Genomic DNA, 18,953 nt, shown 5'->3' with positions numbered 1-18,953 from the left:
TCTGGCATTTTTCGATGCCAGTATTAATAATTTATTTGAATATCCCTGTAATAGTTTACAAGCATACCTTGCTAACATGAATTAATTGATGATGGTGGGGTATGGCATTAATCTGGGGGGCACTAGTGGTCCGGCTAGCTAGGAAAGGAGAGACGGCGAGTGCAGACTCGCTGCAGCTTGGCTGGCAAACCCACGCACAAAGTAACCTAACCTCCCCATTGTACGAGCTCCTCAGATAACTGGTAGTGGCTTAGAGCTTTATTATTCTAGTTTACAGTCCCTGACCTGCATTTCCAAAACGATTAATAGATTTTTTTTTAAGCCATTTTAATAAATTTGTGAGGACCATTGTAATTTTACAGACTTATGATCTGCATAAAGCCAGGTCGAAGATCAATATCGAATAATCTCTGCATCGACCCCATAATTCCTAAATGAGCTCTAGCAGCTGCTTTAGAGAGATGTCACAGGAAGAGATGGATCATTCACCTCAACTTTAGGTTAGTTGTTCCTTCACTGTTAAGCTTTTCCACATTATCTATAGACTGAGTTTGGCCAGCTTCATTTTCCAGCCAATTATTTTCATGATGCCTTTTTTCTGAGAGATTTCTAGTATCAAAAATTCCTACTGCATTTCCCCAACTGTGAAGTCTTTCTGCAGTTTCTGTTAGTGAGAAGCAGAGCAGCAAAGCCACGATGGGAAATCGCTGAAGCCCAGAATTTGGGAAAATGAACCCCAAATTGTTTTTTATCTTTAGTGGATAGGAAAAGAATTGGAAGGCCGAGAAGCCAGAGGCATGTGCAAGGAAACCTTTTGCAGTTTTCAAATTGAATTCCTTAATGGCGTTCTCATTAAAAGGTTTTTCCTGCCAAATGCTGTTTGCTTATGCCTTCGAACTGCCTACATTAATGATGAGTAGCTCCACTGCAAGGTATTTACATGCTATTGTCTTGACACTGCCACAGACAGTAATTTTATTAAAGGTGAGAGAAAGACAAAGATAAAACTTTGGGAGTGAATTCACAGATTAGACCTCTGCACTACACTGCAAACAACCATGCAATATTCCAGGAGAAATACTCTCAGCGCACGGACTACTAAAGCACCCTGTGAGCCTATTATAATGATTTGGCACAGGTAGGTTTTTGCAGGGGTGATATTCAAACTATGCAAGCATAGGCATGCCTTAAAGAGCAGGTTTCCAGACAACAGATCATTCTTGGCGCTCTTCTCTGTACCTTTCATAATTCCCCAATTGTCCATGGATGCAGCATTCATGTAACAGCTTCACAAATTCTGCATGCAGAAATAATGCAAGTGCTTTCATCCTCTGATGACGTCCCACTTCCAGAAGACAGCTTCTCGCATTTGACTTTGGCAGCTCCCTGGGATCTCACGTTCCATGGACTTCTGTGATGCTCAGCTCCTCTGCTGAAATGCCATTTCTGACATACTGGATGGACACCGTCTGGCAAGTATGAACTACACCAAGCAGTCCTAGATGCCCAAGCTTGCTTTGACTATGTTAAAAATTGCACATAGTTCAAATGAAGCCATGTCACCACGCAATCTCATTTGTGCTGTACAACTTGATTGTCCCCATTGTTATTTTTCACTCTACCAATTCTGTCATTTGCTATTTTTCCCAGCAAAGGCTGGACAGTTTCTTCCAGACCACAAAAACAGATAATGTAGAGTAATTGGTCCAAATGGATCCCCAGGGGACCCATTAGGGATGCCACCAGTTTGCTGCTGACTCCCTCTTATTAATAATGCTTTTGAGCAACTACTGATAAACACATTTGCAATTAGTTCAATGAGAGAGAGATGTGAGATGAATGTCAGCATTTTGCAGCAATCTACAGACATGCTCACACCATCGGTATCACCATGCTCAAGCTCACCATCAAGGACAGACTCGCCCTTCTTCCAAATGCATGCAGTTCATTGCAGCCCAAGCTCCAAAGCTCTCTCAAGCGGGAGAGCCCAGGACTAGGTTGGCCATGATCAAGAACAGCTCAGCCACTATACTCTGAACTAAACCCATGCTCAAAATAGCAGTGCAACCTGTGGGACCTCATATGCTCATGCCCACTTGGACGCTTGCAGCTCCCCAAGCACCCAGTGATGCACCTCTCCGAGTGTGCTTCTGCCTCCCTGAGCTCTTGCCTCCCTCCAGCACAGCCAGGACACAGGCATTTGGCTTTTCTTCTACTTCTGAAAGGCCATATATACCACAAACACTCACAAAGCTCATCGACTGATTTTCTGAACTGTCACAAAAAAGCCTGCCTGGAGAGAGGATGAACTGGTGATGCTGCTGTGCCCTTTCAGCCTGCTGTTCTGACAGTCACCTCTGAAATCAAAAATCCAGCTTCAATCTCACCCACCCGAACTGTTGCTGTAAGTTATATGAAACATCAACTGAAGAAACTACACAAACCAAAGTAAGCACTGCTTGAGAGACCGTGTACAACTAGGAAAAAGCAAAGTTACTACAAAAGCCAAAAGCTGAGTTACTTTCACATGGATTATAAAACCCCAAGCTTCTGTGCAGTAACAACAGGTTGCCAATTATTCATATTTAAATACTGAGCAGGAATTGAGAATACATATTTTAAAAGGCTAGAGGTAAAAAAAGGAGCAGAGAATACACAGGCTGTGTGTGTTGCTGGCACAATTTACTTTGAGTAGTTCATGAAATAGAAAATCTGTAAACTGAGGCAAGATTTCCAGAAGTTTTTATCAACACTGTTAGGCTTTAATGCTTTTTCTACTACTTTATAGAAATATGATCCTAGAACAACTGAAGCACAACTGGTAAAAATAGGACTGAAGTGTGTTCACTTCAGCTATGGGCAGAAGATAGGCCTGGGGAAAGAGGTGAGGGAGCCACAGCACTGTTTGTAGCTACTGAAGGATGCCAGAAGGAAAGTCATGGCGAATGGAAATGAGCAGGGTAAATTTGTGAAAAATCAGAAAAGACTGGAAGTCTTCAGAGCTCAGTTGTGAAAAGCAGCCAGGTCAGGGCAGTATGGGGCAGCCAAGCACTCTGGGTGGTCTCGGAGAAAGAGTGAGCTGCACCTCAAAGAAGAGGCCGGGGCACACAGAAATTGGGAATAGGAAACCAGATTAAAGGCAAGACTGGTAAAAGTCAAAACCAGGAATTGCTGTCATGCTGATTATAGCAACTATGCATACTGTGTTAATGAACAGGCTGGTCATGATCCCTGCTTAAACCACGAGCAGCAACTGGAAAGTTATATGGCAGTCACAGTGGTCCCTGCTGGCCCAAAAACCTGTGAATCAATCAAGACCTAGATAGTGCTTTCTTTGGTTGTTGCACCATGGGTGCAAGTTCAAGTTAGTTACCCCTCTCTGAAAATTTGGGTTGGTAAAGCAGAAACAGGAGGTGCCAGGTTCAAGTGATGCATATATAGGCATTTGTTAAAGCTGCCTGAACACAGGCTTACACCACGCAATGCAAAGTTTCCCCAGTTCAGAAGAAATGAAACAGATCTGGACACCAAAACAGCAGAGCTGTATCCACTGCGTAGCAGGACTTAAAAATTTCCAGTCAGTTTTGCACTAGCCAAACAACACGCTTTTCAAGAGGAAAGAGCTATCCCTGTCGGGTGCTGCAGAGTTGTACAAGCACGCTTGGAGCTTTGGCAGGCTTTGCAATATGCTCTGCCGAGTACACACACACTCTGGGTTGACACAGCCCCTCTGCATGGAAAAGCTAGGGCTAGATGGAGAGCTAGGTGGGCACATAGACAAGAAACCTGGCTGGAGAGTGAGTACACATCTGTACATTATATGTTTGCATGTGTAATGTTATTATTTTTTTTGCTATGCTTAAAACTGAAAAGTTGCATAGCACATTTGTAATACCAGTTATACACCACCAAAAGCCACATGGAGCAAATTCTAAAGAGATGAATTAAAAATGCACTTAATTTTTCCACGTTATAGAGCTAGATTCTACTTTGCCATACAGATTCCCAAGGAGACTCACTGGAGAAAACTAATGAAACATTAATGCCTGCAAAAGATTTTAGGAGTGGTACTTTAGGAACTATTTGGCTTTGATAAAAGGTTTGTCTGCCTGATAACCCTGGAGCCTCCAGTTATAGCACAGTATTTATAAATGGAAGAGACATTTACAGCCTCATAAAAGCTTCTGTTTATTGTTAGCAAATTGCAGTGTTGCACTGAAACATTAATATGTAGGTTAGCCTGTTTCTTGTAGCTTTAGTTACAACACCAGACTAAGTAGGTAAATGGGCATAATGGGCAAAAAAACAGCAAATGCCAAACGACATGGATAACGCACGACAACGAAAGAGGACAACAGCCCAAATGCTGCTGCCACATGGGTAGCCTGTCCGGGGCTTCTAGGGTATGCAGCTCAAGAGAACAGGCGGGGCAACACCGGTGCAATATCTCCTGCCAACAAGTAGCTGCTTCATGCTGAGTGAATCCTCTGAGGCCCTAGGACACAGCACAGACCACAGAGCTGATTAAAACAGGTCGGGCTGGAGTACTGCACAGCACTGGGTAACCACCTACCTCCTGCTCAGCGGCTGTCCATCCATTTGTCTCCCACCCCCGGCACCCCAGTTCGGGGGACACGACACCAGCACCCTGCACTGGTTCTGCTCTAACAAGCATGACTTCGGGGCCTGCATACATCTACGAGAAACAGCATCTCTCTTCTGACTGGACGGGCGCCTGTCTAGACCCAGAAATGGGGTAGGATTTGGAGTGGAAGCTGGGTAACAAGCTGTCCTTTATAGCTTTGAACGCTTCCATTGATCAGACAAGTTTTGGCTATGAATCCAGTGATCCCTGGAAATGAAGCAAACAGCAAGACTACAGAAGGTGGATGTGGCTGTGAAAACTTTTGTTTCCCCTGTTCCACATGATTAAGTAGCATATTTGACACAGCCCAGCAGCCTGTGATGCTCCGTACAACTGCTAGTGAAGCAGAAATAGCGCGATACTTCACTTTCCTCTTTGATAGATGCATACCCACGGCAGTTTCTGAACAAACGTACTTCAATTTAAAGCATTATGAGTTCATAAAGAAATGCAGCACTAGCATGGAATGCTTTTATTGTCAAATCTGCTCAGAATATAACCTCTATCCTCCGAGCAAAGTCTTGAGCAAACAGACCTCTCAATGTGATGTGAAGGTTAATGAGTGCAGCTACTGTCTGGCTAAAACTGGCAGAAAAAAGCTCCAGTGGCTGCTTCTTTCTTTGAGCCCCCCAAAGTGGCTTGTGGAAGCCATAGTTCCTTGCCCTGATTGTGGCCCAAGCTCCTAGCTTCAACTACATCATCCGTGATGCACTGTGGCTATGCAGGTGGCAGGCTGTTCTGCACAGCTCTATTATACAAACATATATATACATATATATGTGTGTGTGTCTGTAACATACACCTCACATACTTTTTTGCTTATTCTCTCTTTGGAAATACCAGTTCTTCAGGGAGTCCTTTTGAGAGGTGAGGGTAAGGGCTGGAAATACTGGATGCCAGAAAGACGCACACTTTAATCTTTAATGAAGCTGTATAAATCCCTAAAATTTCAAACATTAAAAAAGACCTAAATGGACTATTTAGATTTCCCACTAGAAAGGAAATGTCTTTAACAACGTAGCAGGAATCATATTTTCTGCTGAAATATCTTTTGGATGCCAATTTCCTGGCCAGTGCTAGGAATTCCTAATGAATTCCAGCCAAACCAGTCTTCCTAAATGATTCATCTATTTTGAAAAGCCTCCTTTTGGATTTTTCTACCTACTGAGAATGAAAATCTGGTGCTTCATCTTTCAATCATCTTTTTTGATACAACCTGTTAAGAAGAACATAAGTGAGATGTGCTACACAGATCCTCAAAGGCTTTTGAGCACATACATCCTGTGGCCCTTTCTACAGTGAGCACACAGGCTGTTGATGGCTTTATGTTCCATGTTCAGCACTTTGGGTTACAAGAAGCAAGTCCTACAGACAACTACACAGCCCAGAGGTGCAACATGATGCAGAAGTGCTCCTCACGTGTATATATGTAAAGAGGTGGGCAATGTAATCATATCCATATGCCTAGAAATCTCTCACAAGCTAATGGCAAGAGAATAATGAACCGAGAAAGTCATTAAAAAATACAATCTCAGCTGAAATACTCACTTTTCTTTATAGAAGGACAGAGGCTTTAGGAGCACCCTGAATACAGATGGATACACAAAGCTAACTGCTGAGCTGCTCTATTACAGTGTAGGTTAAACCTAGCTAAAAGAGAAGGGCTCAATCACTAGTCTTCATTTACATTAAGGAAGCCAGCAATCCACAAGTCACATCCACACACAAAGACAACTGGACCCTGCTCAGGAGCTTCCCACAGGTGCAGGACTCTGCTGGGCATGGCATATGCAGGGCCACGTGGGGAAGGGAAGACGGAAAGCCTGCCTCAGTCTACATGAAGAGCGGCATGCAAGAAAGAGCAGCAAGCAAGAAACAGCGTCAGTTGTTTCAGCCTATTCATGCTCAGGAAAACAGCATATACAAACTTGTCTTCAACTCTGCTAATCTGCTGGAGCACCTCCACTAGGTACGGATGGTCAGAGAGAGCCCTCAGGACTACAGGACTGTAGGAGATAAGGGTGGAAGAAACTCCAAGTGATTGCCTAGCCACCTTCCATCCCATGCATCTTATGATCCTCCTTGCTTATGAAATGTTTATGTCTCAACCTTGGCTTTATACTTAAGGCTTAGTGACTTTCCTTCCCTTTCTTAGGAATTTAAAGACTTGATATGAGTCATTAAAAATAAAAACGAAATCAAGCAAGATTATTCTGATAATGGTACTACAGACACATGAATTGTAACTGCTTTTTCAATTCACATACTGTATTCTTTCAGCTGTGCACCCTGCTGAAACCAGCATGATAACTGCAGATTTAAAATTGGTTCTTAATTTGAACACTTTTGAGTTTTGAGACTGTAAACTCACCTTTTCAAACTCCACATTTATATCAAGGCACCAGGGTTATCTGAACTTATTTTTCATTATCAGTGAAAAATCCTTCAATATTATGTCCTGATTAATTTGAACACAAATCCCTGGAACAAAAGATCGGTGAGAACACTCATGCACTGAAGTTTCAGCAGGTTTTGTAATGGAAACACATCCTACCTTTTCTACAGCTTGTTTGAGAATTAAAGGAAGATGCAGATGAAGCTTTTAATGTATTCATCTATTTAAAAGGTCCTCTGACCATCTCTAATAAACCACTAAAGGCTCGGTTCTGATTAGCTTGCTTCCTAGCGGTCAAAACATTACAAAAGCAAAGACTGTTTTTCATGGCAGACTGTTACCATTTCAGTGCCGAGATGTTGCTTTGCTCAGAACAGTTTGCAATAGAGACAAAACATGGAAAACTTTACTACTTCTAGCCATAAGCACAGCTTCCATACAGTTTAGACCAGAGTGTGTCCAGAGATGCTTATTCCCATTTCTGGCTATTAGTTCGACAGCAGCCCTACTGCGTGCGTGAGCCTGTGCTGTCACGAGGCGTAGCTGCGCTTGCCAGTTGTGCTGGCACCATGGCACTCGGCGGTTTTCTTGCTCGCAGCTCCGGGGTCATCTCCCCTGCTGGCAGACAACCATCTCCCCTGTGGGGATGCTCCAGCCTTGCCAGCTCTGTCACTTGGGGCACCCCCTCTCCCACCGGGAGCTTCTCAGCCTGCAACCTGAAATTTACTGATTTCCCCTGCAAATAAGCTGAAGTTTTAGGCAGGCTGGTTCACCTTCTCCAAAATGCCATGAAAGAACTTAGCTTACCTTCAGGTTAGAAACCCTGATACAGAAAAGCCCTTCCCAGCAGGGCTCACTAGCCTGGAGGAAATGATGGTACTCTGAACATGTGTCTCACTGTCCCTTGCACAGCTGAGGGCTTCTTCTTGTGCTTAATATCAGGGCAGTGTATCCCTTCAACAAAAACGGGCTCCCTGTGTTTTCAGTTTAGTTTTTCTTTAAAGGGAAGGGGGAGGATATACAGGTATTTCTAACAAACAAACCTTTGCTACCAGCAGGGTGAGCTGAGGCCGTGCCTGGGCCTTGGAGACAAAAATAAAGATAAAAATGTGATGAGACTGTAACAGGCTCCACCTCACAAACTCCTCCATCAGGAGCCAGCATACCATTACTGCAATTTACAGCTGCCAGCCCCAAACATAATGAACGTGCAATTGCAGCCAGAAGACCATCTTAAGGGAGAATGTAGGCTACTTAGCTCACTTACCCATAGTAAAAAGGACTTTATTTTTAGGGATCACTGCTAACTGCAGACAGTTTCTAGGGGGCCATCAGGACTCAAGCAGATGTGGGAGCAGATGGCAGGACAGTAATGCTTTTTTGGATGATTGACTAATACCTTTTGCCAAATGCCACTGGTAATAAAGTTATTTTGCCCGTCTTAGACCAAGCAACAAGGAATTTTGCTCCCAGGAGGTGGCAGGAGTTGGGTCTTGCTTTTCTGTGTGTGTTTGTAAGCACCGAGAAGCACCCATGAACTCTACTCTACTTAACGTTTTTGCATTCTTTCCCTTTGCCCAAGAAATTGCAGTTCTCTGTATTTTGAAAAGGTAATGCAAATATTTAATCAGTTTTGTCATGTCTTGACTCTGTTGAAAGCAGGATGACATATATACCAAAGCAAGGGACTAAAATCTGTCCAGCAGAAGGGAAAATTTATGGTTGCAATTTTACAGAAGGGTCCCTATGATACAGTAAACTGGAAGAACGAAGCATGAAGAGTTTATTAAAGCCATAAGAATCCTGAGAGGAGATTACAGCCTTTATACTATGCCATGCTTCAGATTTGATAATGCATGTCTCCCACCCACCCCCTCCCCCTGCCAGCATTCCTGGAAGAGAGGGGGGAAAAAAATCCACAGTAGATTGATTTTGATTTCACATGTAGCATTCTCATTAATTTTCAAGGCATCAACTGATGCAGATCAAAGTTGCAAAAGACGCTGACATAAGCTTTCACATCTGAGAGCTTATCGCTTCCTGATGATAAAATTGCAGGATTATCAAGGAGTGCATCTGCAAGTCTCTAGCTACTGTAAAAAGCATTGTGACATATAAATGCACAGTGTGACACCATTACTGTATCGTCTTTATTGGAACACTTAGCAAAACATTTTCAGTGTCACCAACTGACAGTCATGCCTGTGATAGTATTTCTCCATTTTTGTAGCCTTGGAAATTATAATTTTGTGGGCAGCACTCTTCCTTTGTCCCAGATGCCCCCAGATCTGCAATGGAAAACATGTCAGGAAAGCTCTGGAGCGCCATCGCCAAGGAATCCTTGGCCTTTTTCATACCTGCTGATGGAGACAGTGTCACTGTGACAGTAAATGATCCCTTCACAGTGCCATTAGAAATGCTTAATTTATCATTCCAGTTTTTTTAAGCTTGATTTTGCTCCTACACAGAACCTCAGGAGTCAAAGACACTGAGTTCCCTGGAGTTCACACCTGTTATGGCCTTTTGTTCTCTTGTTTTGTTAGCAGAGGGGGAAGGGCACAGTCCTAACTGCTCTTCATCTAGGACTTAAAATAAATTGGAAAACAATTTCCCAACAACCATGAAGGTTACCTGCCAGGGACCTGGCCTTTGACAGCAGAGAGGGGATATCAATATCCCTGTTTTGATAGCAGCTACATGCCCAGCCACTCTTCTTCCCTCTTGTATGCCCTGCCATTCCATGGTGGAGGCTTTGCAAGGAGTTCACAACAGGAATTCAGGTAAAGGGCAGCCGCCTCCACATGGACGCGTCATGGCGAGCAGCGTATCTCCACCCTACCTCAGTGTCTTTCTGATCATCTTTGATTTGGGAGGGTATAGAAACGAGCTGCTGGTATGGGTCAAGATGTAGATAATCTGTCTCACAGTGAGAAACTAAAGACATTTTCTTTGGCTTATCCAGGGGAAGGTTATGTCAAAGGCATGATTCCAAAAGGTAAGAGATTTGCAATAGGAGCAAACTAGGATTAAGAGTCATATCCTCAGGGACAGGACATGTATCACCTGCAAATGAAGGCCATATATTACCCTGAAAAATACAGTCTAGGATAAATTACAGACCAGAATTAAGGCAATCACACCATAGTCCATCCTGACCTTATAATGACATATGACATTTGGAGTATATGTAATCAAGCTCACCATAAAGAAACTCCTTGGGTTGCTGATATTAGTGCATCTAGGAAGGCACAGAGCTCATTACAGGTTGCAAAATGCACTCCAAGTACGGTAGGTGCCCTGGGTGTTAGCCCAGGCTGAAACTCTATTGCTGGGGCTGCACTGGCTGAACTGCCTTTTGGCTAGCCCAGCCAACACATCTACCCCAAATACTCTGAAGCACCATTTTGATGAATAGCATTAAAAAAAAGGCCCTTTCTGAGGAGGGGGACTATACTCGGCAGTAAGAAACAAACAAAAAGCCCAATGGGCTGATACATACATAGAATAGCAGTTTCTTCTTTGATTAGAAATAATAATCTGACACCTGGGAAAAGCAGCAATGAGTGCTACAGTAAGAAAACCTGGACAGGAGTTGCAAAAAATGTCTTTTCTGGAAAGGCACGGACCATCTCCTTTATATATGGTGTGAGCTCACAATCACTGAAGCAGAGTAATGCCTACCCCTCTTTACATTTGAAAAACAAGTCTGTGATACAAACTCAAGATATTAAGACTACTTAAATGCATTCTAAGACAGAACTCAGACTGAGGACAGAAGAAACACCACCTGGCAGTAGTAATCATATATCCTAGCAGGGCTTGTAACAGTCCAAAACCAATTTTTCCACTAGCTTGAAAACACTTCCACTCAGTTGGATCTTCTGATATTTTGCAATGAATTTGTATTGTAAACTAGCATAAAAGTTGAAATTTCGCGTGAAACTGAAAAACTGGGAAATGCCGAATGGCTACGTTTTGATAATGTTGAATCATTTTGTTTAAAGAGAGAGGAGGATAGCTTAGATCAACACTGAAGCAGCATAAAAAGAAATATAAAGCACCACTTTTACATAAAACGAATGTTATAATACAAAAGTCTCAATGGAATTAAATGAAAATTAAATGCTTTAACTCATTGAAACAAAGCAATTCAGCATTATTTAAATGACACGAGCAAGCTATTTGCTTCCACACCTTTCCATTGAAAATGGTATTAAAACGTAAATGTGCCCATGAAATTTCAGTTTTGCTTAAACTGCACTATTCCAGCAGAAGTTCTGGTTCTGTCAAATTTTTCTTAGCTCTTATTTCTACAGTTAGGATATGGAACCCGCTGTGAAAAAGGCCCCACTCCTCTGTTCATGAGTAAGCAAATCAGCTATGTTATTAACAGCACTGCTTTTCACAACTCTCATCTGAACAGTGGAAGCTAGTAGAGGCCAATGTCTTTGAAAATGAGCTCTTTTAGTTCAGAGGATAAATATATGCCAGGATCCTGCCTGGGAAATTTCTCTGTTCAAGTGAATTTTGAGAGTGAGAGCATGGCTGCAAGAACAGCGATAACTTGGATGTATCCACAGGAATTTAACAGTAGCAATGTTAGTAAAGATCACTAAATGTCCACACCAGACTGTGACACTCCTTAATTCAAATGATAACATCATGAAGCACAACACTGCCTACCATAATGCGTCTTTAAAACTTTCTACTTCCTTATCCAGCTTGACAACTCGGGTGAGGCTTTTTACAGCTATAAACTGATAAACCCAAACAAACAAATAAATCCAAACACCTCACTGCTATTCTCAAGCTGCTTTAGCCTGCAGAGCTTTTGGCCACTTTGACATGCACAATGTCCTCTCACTTGGCAAAAGGATATCGTGTGTGCCAAGTAGGACCATTTGGTACAGGTGAGGATTCGCTAAGCTGCAGGAAAAGCCAAGCTGGCACCAAAGACGCCGCTTGGGATTTAAAATCTAGATCTTCTCAAGTCTCTTCTACCTATCAAAAGGTTATCATTTAATCTACAAAATGGCATGTGACCTTTAATAGGTCAAGCTGTTAAAACAGTGCACATTTTAATGCTATCAGCTGTGAACCTGTTGAGTTAATACCCATACTAGGTCACTGAGTCAAGTACTCTGGCTGGATTTCAAAAAAAAAAAAGAAAAGAAAAGGCTAGATAATGCTTTATGCCTACTAATAATATTTATAGCTAAGCAAGCTCAGTCACTGCAGATATTTGGCACCAGTCTGGTGCATTACTTGTGTATGTACTCTATGCACAGGCAACGGGGTATAGCACGATTTCTACTTTACTGAACAGAAAACTGAGGCACAGAGGGCCTGGCTGCCATGCGCTTGCCCATGATGGCTCGAATCAGTGACAACGCTGGGAACCTGCCTCTCATCACCCCTGGCAGCTGCCCCCTTCAGAGACGCAAGCCCTTAGCCAGCGCGCGGCCCTGCTCCGGCTGGCAGGGCAGGAGGCTCCACGGGACCAGGCATACGTCTTCGCGGGCAAGAGCAGAGGCACACAGAGGGCACACTGCAGCTCCTGGGGCCCCGCTCCGGAAAAGTGCAAGGCAACCAAGACAGGAGCAGGATTTCTAATACCAATCACTGTTTTCTACACTGAATTTTGACCCAGAAAAGCTGGGTCTTTGAAAAGTCATTACCTACACTGAAGTCTGGATTCTATTTAAGAGCTTCTGATCTGTTGAAAGTAAAACAGGATCATTCTGACAGAGACAAAAGTGACCCAAACTAAACATTTCAAACCCCATGTTATAATTTTTGTGCCCTGTTGGCAACTCATTCCTATTCTTTCTGACCTCCTTTCTTATTGGGTTTATTTTTATAAAACCTTTCAGGTTTAAAATTGGATTAATGATTAAAGGATTTTTTCGTTTTTCCTTTGCGTGAGATGCAAATGCGTTTTTCCAGTCCAAGATGTTTGGTTGCTTTAATTACTTTTGACAGAATTTGTTACAGGTATCTATTTGGATAATTCAGTCATATTGTTTTAGGCACTTTATCTTAGTATCACTCCTTAAAATTACTTCTGAAGTCATAAATCTCTTGTAAGTTGACTTCTGTTTTCATTTTGCTGCCTGCTTGAAAGCCATTCACACTGAAATGATCTCATCACAGTCTTTGCAATTGAGACACAAAATACTGTTAAATATATATTTCATCTTGTTCTTGATCAAAAACATACATTTCTAAAAATATTTTATATTTTTACGTTTCCACTTTGCACAAGTGTCCTATGAGCATCTGTGTTCTGGCAAAACATTGGAACCGCAGCCAATTTACGTGGAGCTCAAAACCATATTACTTAAAATATGGCCCTAAAAAGTTTTCCTCAGAATCCAGTGTGAATACATTACATCACATTTTTAGTAATCCCTGTGGACAAGATTTTGTAGCAGCTGGCCTTGGAGAGACAAAGAATTATTCTACCCCCTCAAAAAGTGCACAGCGGCAGGTGTAATGCAGAGCTGCGCTGTCCTTAGTAAAAAGACCAAGCAGTGTCTCCAACCCTCCTTAATTCAGTGGCCCGGAGTTGGGTGGCCTTTTCCTGGGGCCGCCACCTTCTCTCTGTGGGCTGATGCCTCAGAATTGAGACTTGGAGCGACAGCTTGGTTCCCTTCGGACTGCTGCAGCGACCCACCTGCGCTCCCAGGAGCCAGCTGTCACACTGTGTGTAGCCTCCCGAAATGGTGCTCCACAAAGGACAGGAAGGGATGTCTCACTTCTCTTTATTGCCACGTGTGGACCAGGACCAGCTCACCCATACATAGTATGAACTATGGCCTGTATCCAACACACATGAAAAAGTCAGCTCAAGTCTGAAATGAGGACTGCTTCAATTTGCCCATTTTTCTTGGCCTAGAACCAGACAGAAATCTCTGTTTTGAAGTTTGCTGGAACAAGAGCTGGGACCAAAGCAAGTCCACCAGAGACACAGCTGACCTGCCTTTCTACAAGGCACAGACATATAAATGAGCGTGCCCGCACTCCAGACCCACACCTCAGCCAGCACAGTCTGTACAGTACTGGCGGGCAAGTGTTACACTATGGAAAAAGAAAAAAAGAAATAATTCATCTGCTGCCTTTGATGATTTGTTTCTTCCTACTCAATTGCATTCCTTTGTGGCACCTGACCTCTCCACAGATCCCAGAAGACACTGCCAGGAAATGCCATTTTCACTTCCCACGTAACAGGATGATTAGCAACGAACTGATTTTGCACAAGAGAAGGGCTATCATACGGCCACTGACAAAACCTGCCTTCAGACCTATGTAATGGAAGGGGAAAAGGATCACTCTCATGCTGGTCTGGCACCAACCATGGCAGCAAACAGACCAGGAAGGACCAGTGCAGAACTGCTCCACCTCCCCTTCTCATTTATCTTTGCACTCATAGTCCCAGTGGTACCACGGCTCCAGTGCAGGATAAAATGGTGTGGGGAATTTATGGAGGAGAGACAGCCAGGAGATCATGGTACATCTCCAGACCCAGTTATCAGTGAGTGCAGCAGTTCCCTACACAAAATCTCAGACCTTTCCTTGTCCAGGCAAGCCTGCTGTATAAGTTATACAGAATCACAAGTGTATACTGTAGGCCTACTGTATTTCACACACCAGAAAGCACATGTGCACTCATTCATTCACTCCAGCCTGGGAACTGGCCCTTGAGCACATGTTACAATCTAGTTTTTCCTATGTAGTACATATCTGTGCAGCCACCCTTGCAAAAAGCAGGTCACAATCAGGAATGGTAAAATTTTGCAGCAACTTCTACTTCATATATATTATTTGCGCCAAGGAAAATCCCAAGCAGAAACTGAGCCCAGTAAGAACTTCAAATATTGAGATGACATGAGGCAGCAAACAAAACAGTTGCACGGCAAAGCAGCTAGAGAATTCACATGTGCTCACAGCCTCTTCTCAGGCAAACTCGTTCCAAATGTTCTTCATAAATTATGAACTACCTGATGTGCCAGAGAGAGTGGCAGGCCTTTTCTGGCCCAGGGAATATTTAATGATGCATTCAAAGTGCAACAGCTGCAACCAGAGGGATGAAGGAGTAAGCAACTCAGTCTAAAAGTTAGGAGGTCAAGTGCTCTGCTGGGATGCTATGAACGCAGGCTGACTTGCAGTGGGGACATGAATGTAGCTTTCTAGATCCTGTGAATACCCAAAACTTGACCACAGAGTGCTGTAATTCGAGAGCTGGGCATTTGTGTGCACGTACACACACACGTGCAGACACAGCACGTTCTTTCTCTCTTATTTGTTGTTTTCCCTTTTTAATTCTACTGTGGAATAAATGCATGTTCTTCAACTCGGTTTCCCCCTCCACAACAGGATCCTACACCAATAGTTCCATGTGCCATCTGCTCAGTTTTGCTACATGTAACTACCCACACAGCTTCTCTCAGTTAACAGACAAGTTTATGCTTTAAAGCTCTAATTCATGACAACATCTGTATTTGGGAAAGCGCCTGAGTATGTGTGTAAATCCGTTGCCCCAGTGTGGCTCAGATACAGCGTGCATGTCATCTGTGTCTTTTTCAGCAATTAGTCTCACTGTCTTTTCCTGGAGTAGGTATCTGTAAAGCAGTAGGTTGCTAGCCAAGCAGTCACCCACTGGGGATGTATATTACTTCTCGTTACTTTAGTCATGTAAACGTCTGAAATGAGTTTATATTGGGCTCTTGAAACCAAGGTAGACAATAGGTGAGATAAGCATATGGGCATCTGCCAGCCAAGATGAGGCAAGCCCAGGGCTCAGGTTTTGTACATCGGCCCAGACCATCTTCTGTGCTCCAGCTCACATCTACCACAGTCCTGCAGCAGCTACCAATGCAGGCTAACAGTCCAGGCAACCACTTTACAATAGCACTGCGTGGAAATAATAGGTGCTCAAAGACAATTCATTAGAAAGGGTCTGAAAGAAATGACACTCAACTAACTGGAAGTGCTGATATGGTTTTGTTCTGATTTTCATTAAACGTGTTCAAGTTTGCAGTGCCAATCTGAAGATTCAAAACTCTCTGGCTTTCCAACCAAAGGCAGACACATATGCAGGGAGACTAATGTGTTTTGTTGTCAGTTTGTCAACGAAAACCCTAACATTTAATAGAAAAATGAATCAGTGAAAATGGAAATTATTTTGAGAACTAAATTTCTTAACCACCTCTCATAAAAATATGCTGAAACTACACCAGTCCAAAGGTAATGAGTATCTCTTAGCAGGAAGAATTAAAGCCTTGAAGTCAATGGGTTTACATGTGGGAGTAATCCTTTATCAGTATGATCACAGCTTTCAAAATAATCTCAGAAAGGAAGCATGCCTAAGAGAAGACATCTACTGTAATCATCTTTTGTCTGTAATTGGTATGCCATCCTCTCAGGGAGAAAAAAATCACTCTCTCCCAAAGACAACGTAAAATAAACCTGCAGTACATGTGCGATATGCTTTTTGAGCAATTGTGCTGTTAAAAAATAACGTTTCAGCTACCATGGAGAACATAGCTCAGCTGAAGACATTGAAATCATGCATTATGAAAGCAAATAGACTCAGAATACCCCAGCTGTTTCAGCCATTGTCGGCTATAACAAAAAGATGCTGGTAGAATCAAAGTCAAATGGAAACGGGGCCATGTGGCACATGATAATTAACTGTCTCTGTTAAAACTCGCCTTTTCACTCCTACAAACAAGCACTGTTTAGGGTCACTGTGCCCAAAACACGAAAATGGTATGTAGCCAGGAAGCTTTTCCCTTGCTACATGTTCTTGTATGGCTTCATTACCGTATCCTCTCCCCCATGCGCCAGACGGCATGTAACATATTTTCCTGCCCTACAGGATTGGTAGAAGAGTGACTTGAAAATTCTTGACACACAGACACTTCAATAAAGGTAGCCATACAAAAAGGTAGAAAAAGGAGGTTGGGATGCTGAAAGTACCTGTTCTTACCCAGTGTTACTTACCATTACAACTACCGGAACTTTATTGCAAATATTAATCAATACAAATATTTTCTCTCTTGGTTAGCAATCCTGATGCCCCTTTGCTGATGTACTTGTCTCTAAACAATTTTGAGAAAAGTTTTCACTATAAGCATTGATCCTCAGCTCTTCCCATCAGATATCGGCTGCTGCCTATCCATGTGGTTGTTTATCTGAACTACTGGGCATTGCTACTGACAGACTGGACAACTATCACATTTTAAATTAAATAGGAAACTAAGAAAGACTCCTTACAAGATGCTGTTGGGAGCTGCTTTTTGATATACTAGAGGGGAGTTCAAGAAACCTTGCCTCTATACTTAGCTGTGTTGCTATCTGCCCTGTAACACTGTTCATGGCATCTTTGAGCCCCTGTTTCATTTGCCATTGCTCATGTCCCTCAGGATGCGGTCTGTCTCTTGACAAGCATCTGCTGCAGCACTTCGAGCAGTGCTATAAAACCTCTAGGTTTTATAGGAAAACAGTAAGGAGCAAGCAGGCGCTGAAGGTGCAGGTAATTCATGCTAAAATTGTCTGCACTTTCAAGATCTACAAACATTTCCAAGGCTTTCAGGTAGAGATTTCAATATTTGCGACTATTTAGTAACATGTCCTCACCCAACCCATGTGTTTATTCAAAAGAAAAAAAACCCTTACATATCTAGTTGGTTCTGTTTTTCTGCAGGCATCCAACATCCACAGGCTATGGCTTAAATGCTGTGGATGACCTGCCATTGCCTATCTGCCTGTTATGCAGTCATGGACTTACCAGGCTTTTTAGTCCTCTGCACTATCGCTGGCCGGTGAAGCATGCTCCTCTTCATCATGCAACAGGAGTGGTTCCATGAGTTTGCCAGCTGCTTTCCTCTTTCCACTCAGGAGAACAGAGCTTTCCAATCTGCTTCTAGAAAGAAAAAAGAAATTAGTCCACTAAATGAGAAAACATCCTTCACAAATGAGGTTTTTTGCTCAGTCACCTTTTGATCTGTGAATAAGGATGTGATACAGCAATATACAGATTTCAGCAGGTACTGGAATATGATCAGAAGTAGGTGCCTGGGTATATAACCCTTGCAGTCTGTACTAAAGATGGAGAAAGAAAGGTCCAGAAGGAAAACACTTTCAAATGATTTACTAGACTTTATGCAAGACCCTATGTGCATGCTTTCCATAGAATATACCTCACAACAAATACAGGTCTGCCTGCAGCCAAGACTCCTCACAACCACCAACCCTTGCTGCAGCTCCGCAACTCTATTTTTGGGGGGTTTTTTCAGTTTGTTTCTTTTTCCTGGGAAGTTATTCATGAATAATTCTCCATCTAAATGACTAATCTATAACTGGTAAAATCCAGTAATAATCATGCCATTAAATAGAACGAATAGCAGCAACCTTCTGGATAAGCCACCTTTTTAACCCTTTAACTTTGTAACTCTGCATCCATATGAAGTTTCTCTAGTAAGGTCAGATTGAGAAGACTTATTTAAATGGACACATATTAAAACAGTCTACTAGAACACAAGATCTGCTACAGCATTGCAAGATCTATTTTATCACAAGGTGTGATACCACTGAATGATCTCCAGTCCACTGGTCCCCTCTCTTTCAGTGTCTGCCCTTCTCACCACCACAAAGGGTCTTCCATCCAGGCTAAGTCCAGGCTTCAGAGCAGTGAAAGGTCCCACCTCCTCCACCAGCTATTCTGATTCCCACCTGGAAGCAGCATAAGCTGAGGTGTAGGTCCCCACAATACAATGTCCCCCTCCTAGATCCCATATTGTCTGTGAAAAAGATAAAATGCCACATGCTGAGGAAGGCAGCAACTTGTACTGAATGATGAAACCAACAAAATGCATTGTATGTCCAGTGAAATGAGTTACACTGCAGTCC

General features: G+C 42.8%; 1 long non-coding RNA gene across 1 annotated transcript in view; it reads right to left on the bottom strand.

Annotated features, from left to right (window-relative positions):
• Positions 1–17,961, bottom strand: part of LOC112980780 (uncharacterized) — a 124,031-nt gene extending 106,070 nt beyond the window's left edge. The window contains exon 1 of the long non-coding RNA XR_003258509.2: positions 17,833–17,961. This is a non-coding gene — a long non-coding RNA (uncharacterized LOC112980780). The remainder of the gene's footprint in view (positions 1–17,832) is intronic.
• Positions 17,962–18,953: the final 992 nt, after the last annotated feature.

This window comes from Dromaius novaehollandiae, chromosome 4 (genome assembly GCF_036370855.1).
Source record: "Dromaius novaehollandiae isolate bDroNov1 chromosome 4, bDroNov1.hap1, whole genome shotgun sequence".
Lineage (NCBI taxonomy): Eukaryota > Metazoa > Chordata > Aves > Casuariiformes > Dromaiidae > Dromaius > Dromaius novaehollandiae.
The sequence above is the reverse complement of the archived record's forward strand: the minus strand, read 5'-3'. Positions and strand labels throughout refer to the sequence as shown.